General features: G+C 45.9%; 2 protein-coding genes across 4 annotated transcripts in view; one reads left to right on the top strand and one right to left on the bottom strand.

The window, feature by feature from the left end:
* LOC132229748 (prefoldin subunit 6-like) overlaps positions 1 to 13,430 on the bottom strand; it is a 128,085-nt gene that overhangs the window by 2,662 nt on the left and 111,993 nt on the right. The window lies entirely within an intron of this gene.
* The window catches only part of GNG12 (G protein subunit gamma 12), a 120,610-nt gene continuing 118,688 nt past the window's right edge, over positions 11,509 to 13,430 (top strand). The window contains exon 1 of one of the 3 annotated variants that reach the window (XM_059689233.1): positions 11,509 to 11,900. The gene's annotated coding sequence lies outside the window, so the exon portion shown is untranslated. The remainder of the gene's footprint in view (positions 11,901 to 13,430) is intronic. The other 2 variants (XM_059689229.1, XM_059689228.1) reach the window with 2 other exon arrangements.

Below are 13,430 nucleotides of genomic sequence, written 5' to 3' on the forward strand. Positions count from 1 at the left end.
CCACCTTCCAAGTAGAGTGCCTGACCCTTTTCTGGTGTATCTGACTAGCCCAAGCAGAGACCTACAGAAGCCAACAGAGGTGTGCAGGCTGACAGAGAGCCAGATCTCTGCCGCGTCATCCACTCCCAGCACTCATAAACCCTGCACGCACACACGCGCGCACACACACACACAGGCGTCAATCAGCCAAAGATCAGTTGATAGTTGAGGAAAGCTGCTAAGATGAAAAACACAGATTAAAAACAAGAAAACATATTTTTTAAAATATAAAGAAAAGAAACCCAAAGGAATAGGGACAATAAAAAAGAGAAAAATATCTCCAATGTATATTAACATATACATATTAAATATACATATATAATTAATACTCTTGAAGATATGAGAAGAATCACATCCATATAGCCAGAACATTATTATTAAAAAATAAAGGGGAGAGAGGTGAGAAAAGAGGCATTTAGAGAATAAAAGAGGTTGTGTGTTTTGTTAATGCCAAGAAGACAAAAAAAAATTGTCAGTAACAATACATATCATTATAATGTATATCTCTTAGAGGCAAAATTTATAGCAGGTAATGCAGTTTTGGAGGAATATGTGGACCACCATAATATTAACTTGAAAGATTCTTACGTATTTAAGAATACTTAAGAAGAGTATACCATTAATATAACACTAAAATACATGTGCACAAAGTAAAAATATATATTTTATAAGGACACAAACAATTAAAAAGATATCAATCAGAATTATATTTGTCTATGAGTAGGAAGGGAATGAGAGAAGAAATAGGGTAAAAAGGTATGAATGAAAATCCAATCAATCAAACCAGAGAAGGTTCTTGCACCAATAAACAGTGAGGGTAAGTGAGGAACTGAGAAGCGATTGGCTGGAGCTTTTGCACCCAAGCTAAAAGAGTGTCACTGCATTCTTCACAACTTTTTTTGTTGGAAATGACAGAAACCCAACTTGCGCGAGGATAAACAGGTACACAAAAAGGTATGTCCTGACCCACTGAAAAAGCCAGGGTAGTACTGCTTCAGGCAGAGTTAGATCCAGGTACTCAAATGACATCTACAACTCTCAGCTCTGCTATCCCAAAACTTAGTGGTATGAAATAACCAGTTCACTTTGTTTGTGAACTTGTGTATTAGGAATTCAGGAAAAGCTCAACTGAATGGCTCATTTCCAATTCACTTGGCACAGGTGGTATCTGGCCAGGGCCAGAGGTTCCTCTTTTACAACCGCTTATACATTCACATGCCTGGTACCTTGGGTGCCCCTTGTCCCCACTCCTACACACACACACACACACACACACACACACACACACGCACGCACACACACTGTGTGCTGTAGTTTAGTTTTTACTCAATTGCTATTTCTGTAAACTACCCTAATAACTTAGCACGTGTAAAGTTCCTTATTTCCATAATTTCTTCAGTAATGCAGTCTGTTTAACATGTGTACTGATGGAGCCCAGGCAAATATCCATGGTCTTGCAGTCGTTGTTCTGGGTCCATAGTTTAGCCTCTAAGTGGGCTAACAGGCTGCATAGAGTATCCTAAATACACACAAAGTTTGGGAGAGAGCAGACCCACGTTCTGAAATCAGAAGGCCTGTAGGCAGAGTTCAGTGCACTGTAAAAGTGTAACATGTCATGTAAATGTGGGGCTTATTGCCAGTTATGGAGCGAATACTGTGTCTGCATAGAAAAACCCCCTTCACCTTCAGCTTACTGCAAAAGTTGTTTTAGACCGAAATCTTAGAAGGTTTGGGGTTTTGCTTTTTTGTTTGTTTTGGCAAGGGAAGGGACACACGTAGAGATATCTTCTAGGGAGAGCAATCTGACCTCACTAAGGGGGGATTGGGACAGAGCCTAGACCTGTGATTGCTAAATATTTTTTATTGTGCATTTCGTCAGGAAAGAATGTGACCATGAAGCTCCAATATATGTGTTTTTATTTATATACTAGAGGCTCAATGCACAAAATTCATACAAGAGTAGGCCTTCCTTGCCCTGACCAGTTTGGCTCAGTGGATAGAGCGTCAACCTGTGCACTCAAGGGTCCCAGGTTTGATTCCGGTCAAGGGCATATACCTTGGTTGTGGGCACATCCCCAGTAGGGAGTGTGCAGGAGGCAGCTGATCGATGTTTCTCTCACATCGATGTTTCTAACTCTCTGTCCCTCTCCCTTCCTCTTTGTAAAAAATCAATAAAATATATTTTTTTAAAAAAAGAGTAGGCCTTCCTTCACCTGGCTGCCAGCACTGGCTTCCCTCTGGCACCCGGGACCCGGGCTTCCCTCCGGCTGCCGGCAGGCACCCAGGACCCAGGCAGCCCCAACTTCGTCCAGAAGGTCATCCGGAAGGATGTCCAGTCTAATTAGCATATTACGCTTTTATTATTATAGATTGTATACTGTACTAACAAAAGGAAGCTAACACAATAAATATAGCTGTGGTTTCCAATATTTACTTCCTCGTGTAATCTAATATTATCCCCCAGAAGGCTGCTCTGGAGGCTACAGTCAGACCTGTGGAGAGGCTTTTGCAATGATCACATGAGGTTTTTAAGAAAATTACTCAATCATCAAGTTCACCAATAAAACACTAATTTATGAATGTCGGTAAAGATAACACACTGACCTTTCTGGTTTAGGAAGAAGGAATACACTTGCTATCATGGGACAGGAGTGCTGAACACTAGTCCCAGTGTTACGAGGCTAAGAAAAGAGGTCAGGGTGGCAACCCCACTGTGAGACATAATTAATATTTGTAAAGGGCTTAGAGCCAATCAGATTAAGATGCAGGGTCAAAGGCAAGATTCATTATTGCTGCCAGGTTTCTGAATTCCAAGCAGATTCCAAAAATGTGACCTAATCCACCAAGAGCTTGGCAGACACACAGGCAGAGTAGCTTGCACCCCACAACATTCTCAAATGGAAAATGGGTAGAATGTGACCTTCTAGTCTCTGAGCAGGAGGCTTTGCTCTCAGCAAAACTTGTTTAATTTCCTTTCTTGGCATTCAAGCCTCTCATGATCAGGCCCTGGTCTAGCTCTCATCCACTCATTCATTCGTCATTCCTTCATCCATTCATCATTCCTTCATCCATTCCATATTTCATGAGCACTACTATGTGTCAAGCAATGTTATAAGAACTGAGGATACAACAGTAAGCCAAACAGACAGAGCAAGAGCCCTCATGGAGCTTCCAGCCTGAGAAGGGAGACGATATTTTTAAATGTACAAAATCATGTTAAGCAACGATAAGTGGGAAAGAATTATAATAAATGATTTAGAGTGCTAGGGGAGACTGCTGCTGGCAGTCAAGATGGAGAAAAGAAACTGGTTTTATCCTCCTGTGTGGAACAACCTAAAAACAGACAAATATGAAATAACAGTTTGCAAAACACCATATATCAGGTGACTAAAGGATAGGGACCCCTGAGAGATGGGGAGAATCCTACAAGTCCCTGAGGGAGCTTCCAGGCCACAGCAGAGAGAGGAGGGATTTACAAAGAGCCTGGGGGATTCCTTGTGAGGAGATGGGGATGAGAGTTCAGGAAGATCAAGGCAACTGGGAGTCACAGGACAGAGACCCAGAGAGAAGAGTGCCAAACAGAAAGAGAACCCTGAGACGAGCAGTAGGTCCCCCTTATGCAGGATGATGCCTGTGATGAGTAGGAGGAGGGATGATGAACTCATGCAGGCAACGCAGCTGCCCAAGGCCAGGGGAAGAAGCATCTGTCAGGGTTAGAGGTACCCGTGCCTGACACTCACTCAGGGTCCAGAATGATGCCTCTTCCCACCAGACCAGAAAACCTTAAGGTTTATGGAGCATTGAGTAGACATGCGGGTCTTGCTTCAATAGGGGGGAAATTAGCCCTAGAGTGATAACTGTGACATTCTGCTGAATCAATCCTAAAAGCAAGATCTAAAAGGATAAATCTGTTTCCAAGTAACTTAACTATATTCCAGAACAGAGCTCAGGGCTATATATAGGAACACAAAAATATCCAGAACGACCCATTAGAGACCGCTGAAAGTAGATCCATGCCCAGTTGGTTCAGAGACCACACATGACTAATAATTATATGAAAAGGTGCCCAACCTTCCTAGAAACCAAGGAAGTAGCAAAGAAAACAACTAGGCTCCTGGGGAAAGTTTACATGGGAGAGGAATGTGGTCAGAATACGCTAAAATAAGGCATCTCTTTTACCCCTAAACTTTTAAGGTGGTATCTAATCTCAGGGTAGTTTCAAGGCTGAAATAGGCCATGTTTTGATATTTTTAAATGCTAAGATAATAGAGTAAAAGCAGCAAGAACAAGTCCTGGCATTGTTGTTGGTATCACTCTGTTATCTCAGTATTTCTAGGGTAATGCTGGAAGACTAACACAAAACAAATCAAAATACATTTTAATCACATTTCCTGAGATTCCCTCACAATTTGGAAAAACATTTTAGGTATTTTTGAGAACCACACAGTGTCAATTGCAGTCACAGAGGTTTCAGACTTGGTATTTTCCATTCTCACCAGAATATAGAGCTAAATGAGATTACTCTCAGAGGGCCAGAGAAAATACTTCCAACCCCCATCACAACTTAGCTCACAGGCCCTCACCGTCTACGGGGCTGCTTTGCTTCCCTTCCTGTCACTGCGGGGGCCTTATATTTTCTTCAGGGGAGATCTGGGGTAAGTGGTTGACAAAGAGAACATTTCTGTTGAACCATTTAATTACGTAGTATCTGAGTGCATTCCACATCAGGGCCATCATCCAGCTCCTCTGGCCAAGTTCTGGACATGAGCAAGGTCCTGACATGGCTCGGACTGGCATTGCTTATCCTTGCTTCAGTGGTTTCGGTAAGTGAGAGCGTTCCTGGTACCACTGACAGTGAAGGAGAAACATCTCATACCTATTCTGTGCACCTGGAGGCCAGGCGGATTATGCGGGAGGGGAAGCTTGAAGGAAAACTGTAGGAAAGTGTGATGGAGGAATGAGGGATGAGCAGGGATTTGTCCCACCCAGTTCCCCACCTTTTCCACTGAGAACCTGACACCTTCCTTTCCTCCACAGCTCCCCTGGCTGTGGGACCTCTCCCTCCTGCCCCACGATGATTTATTTTGTCCAGGAGTTCCTCAATCATTCTTTCTTAGAGAGACTGAGCCAGAAGGAGAGAGAAACCTCAGTCTTCCACCTGACCTCTCTCGATATCTGAGGTCAAAACAGAGAACATGGCCCAGCTGGCGTGGCTCAGTGGTTGAGTGTCGACCTATGAACCAGGAGGTCACGGTTCGATTCCCAGTCAGGGCATATACCTGGGTTGCGGGCTCAATCCCCAGTTTGAGGCATGCAGGAGGCAGCCATATTTTAAGCTTTTCAGGCCATAAGAGCTCTGTCACAACTATTCTACTCAACCATTGTAAAGCAAAGGTGGCCAAACACAATAGATAAATGAATGGGTGTAGTTGTGTTCCAATAAAACTTTATTTAGAAAAGCAAATGGCCAGAGGCACCAATCTCTTATCTACACAATGCCTTTTTCCTTCTTTATGTAATATGAAAAAAGACACTTGTAATGTAAAAACACCCATTATTCAGAGTAAAATTATACATTCACTGTAAAAAATAAATTCATGCTGTATAAAATAGTGTAGGTTACCCCAAATCCCACCATCCTGAGAAAATCACTGTTAATATTTGGCAAAAGAATTTCAGATAGCCCAGCCAGTGTGGCTCAGTAGTTAAGCATCTACCATGAACCAAGAGGTTGCCAGTTTGGGTTCGATTCCCGGTCAGGGCACATGCCTGGGTTGTGGGCTCGATCACCGGTGGGAAGGGTGCAGGAAGCAGCCAGTCAATGTTTTTCTCTCTCATCAATGTTTCTATCTCTCTATTCCTCTCTCTTCCTCTCTCTCTAAAATCAATAAAAACATATTTTTTAAATAAATTGCAGATATATGGACATTTGTGTATGTGTGCGTGTGGTTTTTTTTGTACATGAGTAGGAAATTCTATCCATGCTCTTTCATAACCTGAAATGCTCAAAAATACATTCAGAGCATCTTTTCATATGAATATAGATAGATCTACATCTTTTCACAGGGTTCTTTAGATGGAGGTGCCATGTCTTGTTGGTGGATATTGGGTTACTTCCCCAGATATCCTCTACATCTCCACTTCCTAGTTGACTACTGGTTGAACTCCTCCAATCATGGGAAATTCACTATTTCTGGAGCTCAAGAATTTGACTTCTAGGCAACAGTGTTTGGGAACATACCTTCTCTAAAACTAGAGGGCCAGGCTCTGTCACAAGCCAGAAAGCTCATATTGAGTTAGTAATCATCTAACTAGAGTTAGTGCCTCAATTTGGGGCTAATCCCATCCAGACCTCCGAAGGCTCCCACACATTTGAGGATGGAACTGTGTTAAATTGCCTACTGATCTGTAGTCACTGTTTGGGCCATAGCTCCTGCCTGTGGGAATACATGTTTCAACAAGTCACTTGGGAATTTCCAGGATGTGGATACTTCTCACTGACCTAACTTCTACATGAGAATATGGCAGCCTCTGACTGAGCAGAAAAACCAGTTTGTGAAACACTTACCCGGATAATCTATTCAAAAGGACAGGTCCAGACAAAGAATGAATAAAACCCTTAAGAAGCAACGCTGATAGCCCAGAATATTGCTCTGAGGCCTGTGAAGATCTGGTCACCTATAGACAGACTGATTTGCCTAAGTTTTCATCTTTTTCACGCGTATCTGATTGATGCTTTAGTGAGGGTGTTGTTATTACTTATTGACTAGAAGTTCACAGAAGTAGAGCTTCACATGTGAATTGCAGCTAATTTAAAAAATCTGTTGTCCTGAGTTATAAAACCATTTCTCTTGCTTGCTTCTTGAGGGATTGTGCAGCAAAGAACGCCATCTCTTTTAAAATTGTAATTTTCGTAGAATTCAGACATTAGAGACCATTCTCTTACAATCTCTTTATTTTAAAGACAAGAAAAGACCCGGTTAAGTGATTAACCAGGGTAGGTAATTGCCCAAAAATTCACAGAGTCTGTGAGTGGCCTAGTCAGAACCTAATGCCAAAAGCTACACCTCATAACGGGTAATATTTTACTTCATTTACTACACTGCTACTCTCTCATAGGCAACTGTTTTGTTTGTTTGTCTTGAGTGCCATTGGAGGAGTGGAAAATAGTTGGGCCAGGCATAAACAGAGAAGGGAAAAAATTTTAAGATAAGTCTGGGATGGGGGGGTGGGAAGGAAATTAAATAGGCTCAGGGTGAGAAAAGTAAAAGTACAACCAAAAATTGCCCAGGTGCTACATGGAGGAGCAAGGGGTCAAGCCCTGGGCTAGGTTCCTGTTATGACTGACTGTAAACCCAAGAGAGATCCCAGAGATAACCAATAGAATGCACACTGTGGAGCTACTCCCAGACCCCCTGTTCAAGGCTAACAACATATTTCTGGGCTGCTGGGAATATTAGTTCCTGGCCATTCACATCTGTGTCAATCAGCAGGCACTGCCCTCAGTGAACTGACTTGACCATGACTACACCTCTTCCCAGGAATGCAGAATATGGAGATACAAAGGCCCAGTCCCCTGGAGTCAATTTGGTCTAACTCTGAAGAGCCACCCAACTTCAGTCCCCACTGACTGCTATAAGCATGTTGAGTGGCAGCTTCTCCCTCTGCCCCTGCCAGTCTCACTTCCTTACGGGTGTATCTTTCTAACCACTTGCCCAAAAACTTTCCTCTTGCAGTCTGTTTCTAGGTAACTCAATCCAAGATACCATCCATATTCACATGTTGTGGGTATCACTCAGAACTGGGACTAAAACCCAGGTTTCCTACATCATCATCTCGTTAACCCGAACCATTCTCAACTGCTATACCTCTTTCTATGGCCAAAGCTCTTTTTACATACAACTTGACATAACCCAGCCCTCTACGAAGGGTGGCCTCCCAAGATGTGGGATACTGACCATCAGTGTGTTATACAAGTTGATTTGATGGTACGTGGATGGGCTGGTGTTTACTAGTTGTTATCTTAGCTTGGGATTCCCCAGAAGCAGACCCTGAGATGAGGACTCACGAGAAAATGATTTATTAGCATCCAGGCCAGCTTCATTGACGTACAGTCTATAGAGCAGTGGTTCTCAACCTTCCTAATGCCACGACCCTTTAATACAGTTCCTCATGTTGTGGTGACCCCCAACCATAAAATTATTTTCATTGCTACTTCAGAACTGTAATTTTGCTACTTTTATGAATTGTAATGTAAATATCTAATATGCAGGATGTATTTTCATTGTTACAAATTGAACATAATTAAAGCATAGTGATTAATCACAAAACAATATGTAATTATATATGTGTTTTCCAATGGTCTTAGTTAACCCCTGTGAAAGGGTCGTTCGACCCCCAAAGGGGTCACAACCCACAGGTTGAGAACCGCTGCTATACAGTCTCCCACACACACCTGTGAGGTCACACAGAGCCCAGTACGTGGTTTAATACCCTTGAAATTCTTAATTTATTAAATTTTTTAAAATCTTGTATTCAGCCCTGCAGATCATATAGTTGATCCTGATTAGGACATGTTCCTAGGAAACAGTGATAGGGGAATGGGAAGTGGGACCAGGAAAGGTAAGCAAGGCAAGCAAGAATAGGTAAATGGAATCAAATATATGGTGACCCACGGATATTTAGTGGTGAACATGCTATAATGTATACAGTTATCTATATATTTAAAAGCCTAAGCAACAGGCAGACTGTCTGACCATTTGACCATCTGACTGGTAGCTATGACGTGCACTGACCACCAGAGGGCAGATGCTCAACTCAGGAGCTGCCGAGCTGTGGTGACTTGTCAGCTGTGGTTCTCAGGTGACCCACCCGGAACCAGAGAGGAGGGAGCCTGATTCCGGGGTGCATCACCTGAAAAACACCCTCTCATAATCTGGGACACCTCGGGGGATGTCGGAGAGCCAATTTCAGCCTGATCCCTGCAGGCCAGGCCGAGGGACCCCCCTGGGGCATGAATCCGTGCACCAGGCCTCTAGTTGAATGATAATGTTGCACACCTGAAACTTATATGTTGTTAATCAATGTTACCTTAATGATAATAAAAGTAATGTGATATCCAGCCAGGTTTCATAAGGGAAGGGAGAGAATTTGGCCCAGTCTTGTAGGGAGCTCTGTAAACAGTGGAGATGCAACCTAGAGAATTGAAGTATTTATACCCTCATGTCCCTTAGTCATTGGAAAAAGGCTGGGCTAGAGGCAGGGACACATTACTTCCTAGTTACTTCCAGCTGTCCCATGAGCAGGCAAAGCAAACCCTCCAAGCTAAGGGTGGTGCTCTGACAAGGAGATGCAGGTTCTAGTGATGAGAATGAAAGCACACCTGAAACCAGTGTGCACACAATTTAACAAGGGTCAGAGGGAGGGAGTATGGCAGAACACTGACAGTAATTGCTAGGGTTAGGCTGTACTTTAATGTGATTCAGGGTAAGAGACACGCTTGCCTATCAAACTCAAGATTTCATGGGTGAAATTACTAATAGCAAGACAATATATGTAATAAATAACAAAAGAAGGTCAATCAAAAATATAAATGAAAAAATCATATAGGAAGTACCATGATATGAAGGTGAAATATGAGTGGCTGAAGTTTGGACACATTGGCAGATTGGAAAGCACAGTGGATGCAGGGCCTTGGGTAAAAGCATAGAGTCTGGAGCCAGGTGCCTAGGGTTTGAATTCTGGTTCTGCTACTTTTGGACTACATGGCCTACCATCCCTGTGTCTACCTGCTGCTAGGGTTAGGAGGATTAAAAGAGTTAATATATATATTTAAAGCAACATCTGCCAAGTAAGTATTAGCTCTTGTTACCCCTGCCTACTCCGTGCCTCTCAAACTATCTGTGGTATTTCATTTTAAATCTGTTACAGTTGATGCTTTTATACAACATGACAGATCACAAAATGGATAATGAGAAAATGAAATAAAAGACATACAAAACCCAAGGCCATATTTTTAGTTATTAAAGTCAACAGGCAGAAAATTACTCAGTCAAATTGCTATAAAAGTTGCTATTTGCTCATCTTCAACTCCTATGCTCATCCTATTACAGACAGGTAACAGGCCCCAGACTGTCCCTGTCCTATGGACCAGTGGACTTTGAATAGCACTGGATTAGAAAACCTTCAGTAAGCCACTTAAGTTTTTGATGTATCAGTTTTTAGGTTTTTGCAAGAGATGAATGAGCTTATGCACTTATGAAACTATAAAGTGCCTCATAAATGGAAATTACTGGTAGGACTGTAGGAGTTGATTCTGTAATCTGTGGCCAAAATTCTGTATCTATACCCTGGATAGTAACTCCAGGGTATGATAGTATCAGTCCCTGTTGGCATCACACTGTTCTGTAGAGGTATATGCTCGGAAGTGTCAGTGTCTGTAAATCAGTCAAGCATTTTCTACCACTGTACGAAGCAAGAAATAAAGGGCTCCCCTGGCAGGCTGTGGCTTGCACCCCAACAACTACTGCCCTCCACAGGTGGCTACAGCCACACTCCTGGGGCAAGGCATCCAAACAGAAACTTTCTCTACCTGCAGCATCCCTTCTGCAGCCTAGTCAAGTGATTTCACCAGAATGATATGTGAGTAACGGTCAGAAAGAAAGAGTGAAGATAATGTCCTTACTACACTAGGCCCCACTTCCCTTCAGTGGGTGCAACTCAACTCACAGACATCCCTCACCAATGCTCTAAGGCTCCATTTCAAGTACGGACTCTGCCCGCGCTGGTTCTAAGTGACCTCCTTTGGCCTCACCTTCTCTTTTACCTCCACCCTGTCAAATGAGAAAGCAGATATTTAGGTATCTATGGGGAGTTGTCCGAGTAATAAGATTTCTGAACATCTGTCTTTTTTACTTTTTCTGGACACCCCATCTGATTCATCTTGGTTTCTCCCCATTATCTTTAAGGCAATGTGTGGCCCGTAGCAGGTGCTCAATGAATGTTCACTGAATGACTCTATGTACCAATCATTTGAAGTCTGTGAAAACAGATGTGGCTCTTCAAACTATGGACCCTGAATCCATCCAGAAGAAAATCCAGCCAAATGCATGAATCCATGACACAGAACTCTGCCAGGTGCTGGGCATTAGGAAACACACATTTCATGGGGGAGAGATGGAGGTGAAGCTCATGATGGGTGCATGTACTGCAAATACAACAATCCACAGTTGCATCTCCACTTTCTGGGAAACGAAATCTCTCGGTGGCCCCAGGGCCCTTTAAATTTTACTGTGACTGTTTTCTTAAGAAATTCCTGGAGCGGAGCCTAACTTTGGTGTAGGGGGTTGGCAGCGCGATATTGGTGGCCCAGGGGACTGTTGGCATCGGGGTTGGCGAGGAGTTCGCACGCGAAAGGAACTCCCGAGAAGTCAGAGCAGCCCCCTGGAAGGCAGCGAAGTGGGGGGCCCCCGAGTCCTTGAACTCCAGGGCTTCCGTGAATTCGGGGAAGGACAAAGGAGAACGGCCACAGCGGCCAGATGTTGGCGGAGTTTCACAGCTCCCGACCTCCCCCCTCTGCCCGCCGGGACGCGACAGGGGTCGGAGTCCGAACCGGGAACGATCAGGGCGTCTGGGGCAGAGGGAGGGCTCGGGCCGCAGGAAGGAGTCCTGGCCGCCACCGCCCCGCCCGTCGGGCTGTCCGCCCCGCCTACCCCGAGCGAGGCGGGGCCAGGGCGGGAGAAGAAGACGGAGGAGGAGGAGAGGTCGGAGCCGTCTCCAGGAGCCCTTAGAGACCGAGTCCCGGCGGCGGCGGCGGGGCAGCCACCGGCAGACGAGGGAGCACCCGGCGGTGGACGCAGGTGGTGAGTAGGGCCCCCGCGGGGACAGGGGCGCAGCGCGGGGCGTCGGCTGGCCAGCTCGGGGGCCGCCTCCGAGTTCCCGGTGCTGGGAAGCGAGATGGAGGGAGGGGACGGAGGAAGGGAGGAAGAAGGGAAGAGTGTCCCGGAGGGCGGGGACTGGTCGGGGCCCTGGTCACCAGAGAAGGGGATGGGGGAGGGAGGGCGAGGGACGCCTAGAGCGGGGACCGACGGCGCGCTCGCCTCGACCAGCGCAGCCGGAGGCTCGGGGAGCCAGGGGCCCTTCGGGGCTGGGGCTGGGGTAGCAGCGCCTGGGGCTGGGGCCGGGAGCCGGGGGAAGGTCTCCCCACTAGCTTCCTCGCCCGCCCCGGGCCGTGCGCCCCGAGCGCGGTCGGGGCTGGGAGGCTCCCGTGTTCCCAGCACAGGCTTGGCGGTGGTGCCAGGTTTGGGAGGAGGGCCAGCGTCTGGGGGCGACCTGGCGCCACGCCCCTCTTCCCTACTTTCTTCCGCTCTTTCTGGGGAGTCGCCCGCGGGTGCGCAGCCCTGGAACCCGCTGGGCGCGGAGGGTCTGGCGGGGAGATAGCCGGTCACAGAGGAAGACCCGGAGCGCACACCTCCCGCCAGGGACCCCGAGCAGGTGGCGACCCGAGAGGGTATAGGCAGGTGATAGGTACATGGGGAAGGCAAGACTCGGACATGAATCGTGCATGATTAAAAATAAAAGTATTGCCCGGACACTTATTGCGTGGATCAGGGCTACTTTTTTCATTTTGTTATTTTTAAGTGTTAACTAGGGCATATCAATGAAAGCTAATTTCCAAATGCTGTAGCTCACGTCTCGGACACTCACTTGTCCCTCGCCGTACGTTTGTGTCTTGTAAACTTGACTTACATCATTCATAACTTTCGAAAAGGAACTCGTGATTCTCGATAAATCACTGCCGTGGAGTCAGACTTGGGGCATCGGGTAATCTAAGGGGAGGAATTGACGAGGCCTGTCATCTTGTGGGCACCCCTGTCCCCGGGCGTGGTTGTCTGTATACAAACAAGTGCAGAGAGAAGGAAATGGACAAAACCGGAGAAAAGGGAGGTCCCCTGTACCCACGTGTCAGGGCACGTTTAATGGCTGCTCCGAGTGGAAACAAACCGAGAATTTATTAGACCTTGTGGAGTTGGAGAAACTTCACATGACCAGCTTCCTTCCCATCAGTTATCCGCCGCCCCCCCCCCCCCCCCCCCCCCGCCCCTGCCCTCGCCTATCCCCGTTGTCTTTGCGGATGGACGCTGTTTATATTTCCTGGGGCTGTTGTAGCTTCGTCTGAATAGATTGTCTGTAATGAATCTTTCGGATGTTGTCAGAGGCAGGGTCTGTATCTGTGTGTTCTCTCCTTGAAAAGCGGAGTTTGCTGTGGTTTTTAAAGCGCTAATCCTTGCACTGCACCTTCGCTGCTGCTTCTCAGCTCTCCCCGTAGATCCTCCAGGATGGCGGCCCTCACCTAGAACCAGGAAGGCAGGCAGCGCTGGCGTGAAGGGTTG

The sequence above is a fragment of the Myotis daubentonii genome, chromosome 3, assembly GCF_963259705.1.
Source record: "Myotis daubentonii chromosome 3, mMyoDau2.1, whole genome shotgun sequence".
NCBI lineage: Eukaryota > Metazoa > Chordata > Mammalia > Chiroptera > Vespertilionidae > Myotis > Myotis daubentonii.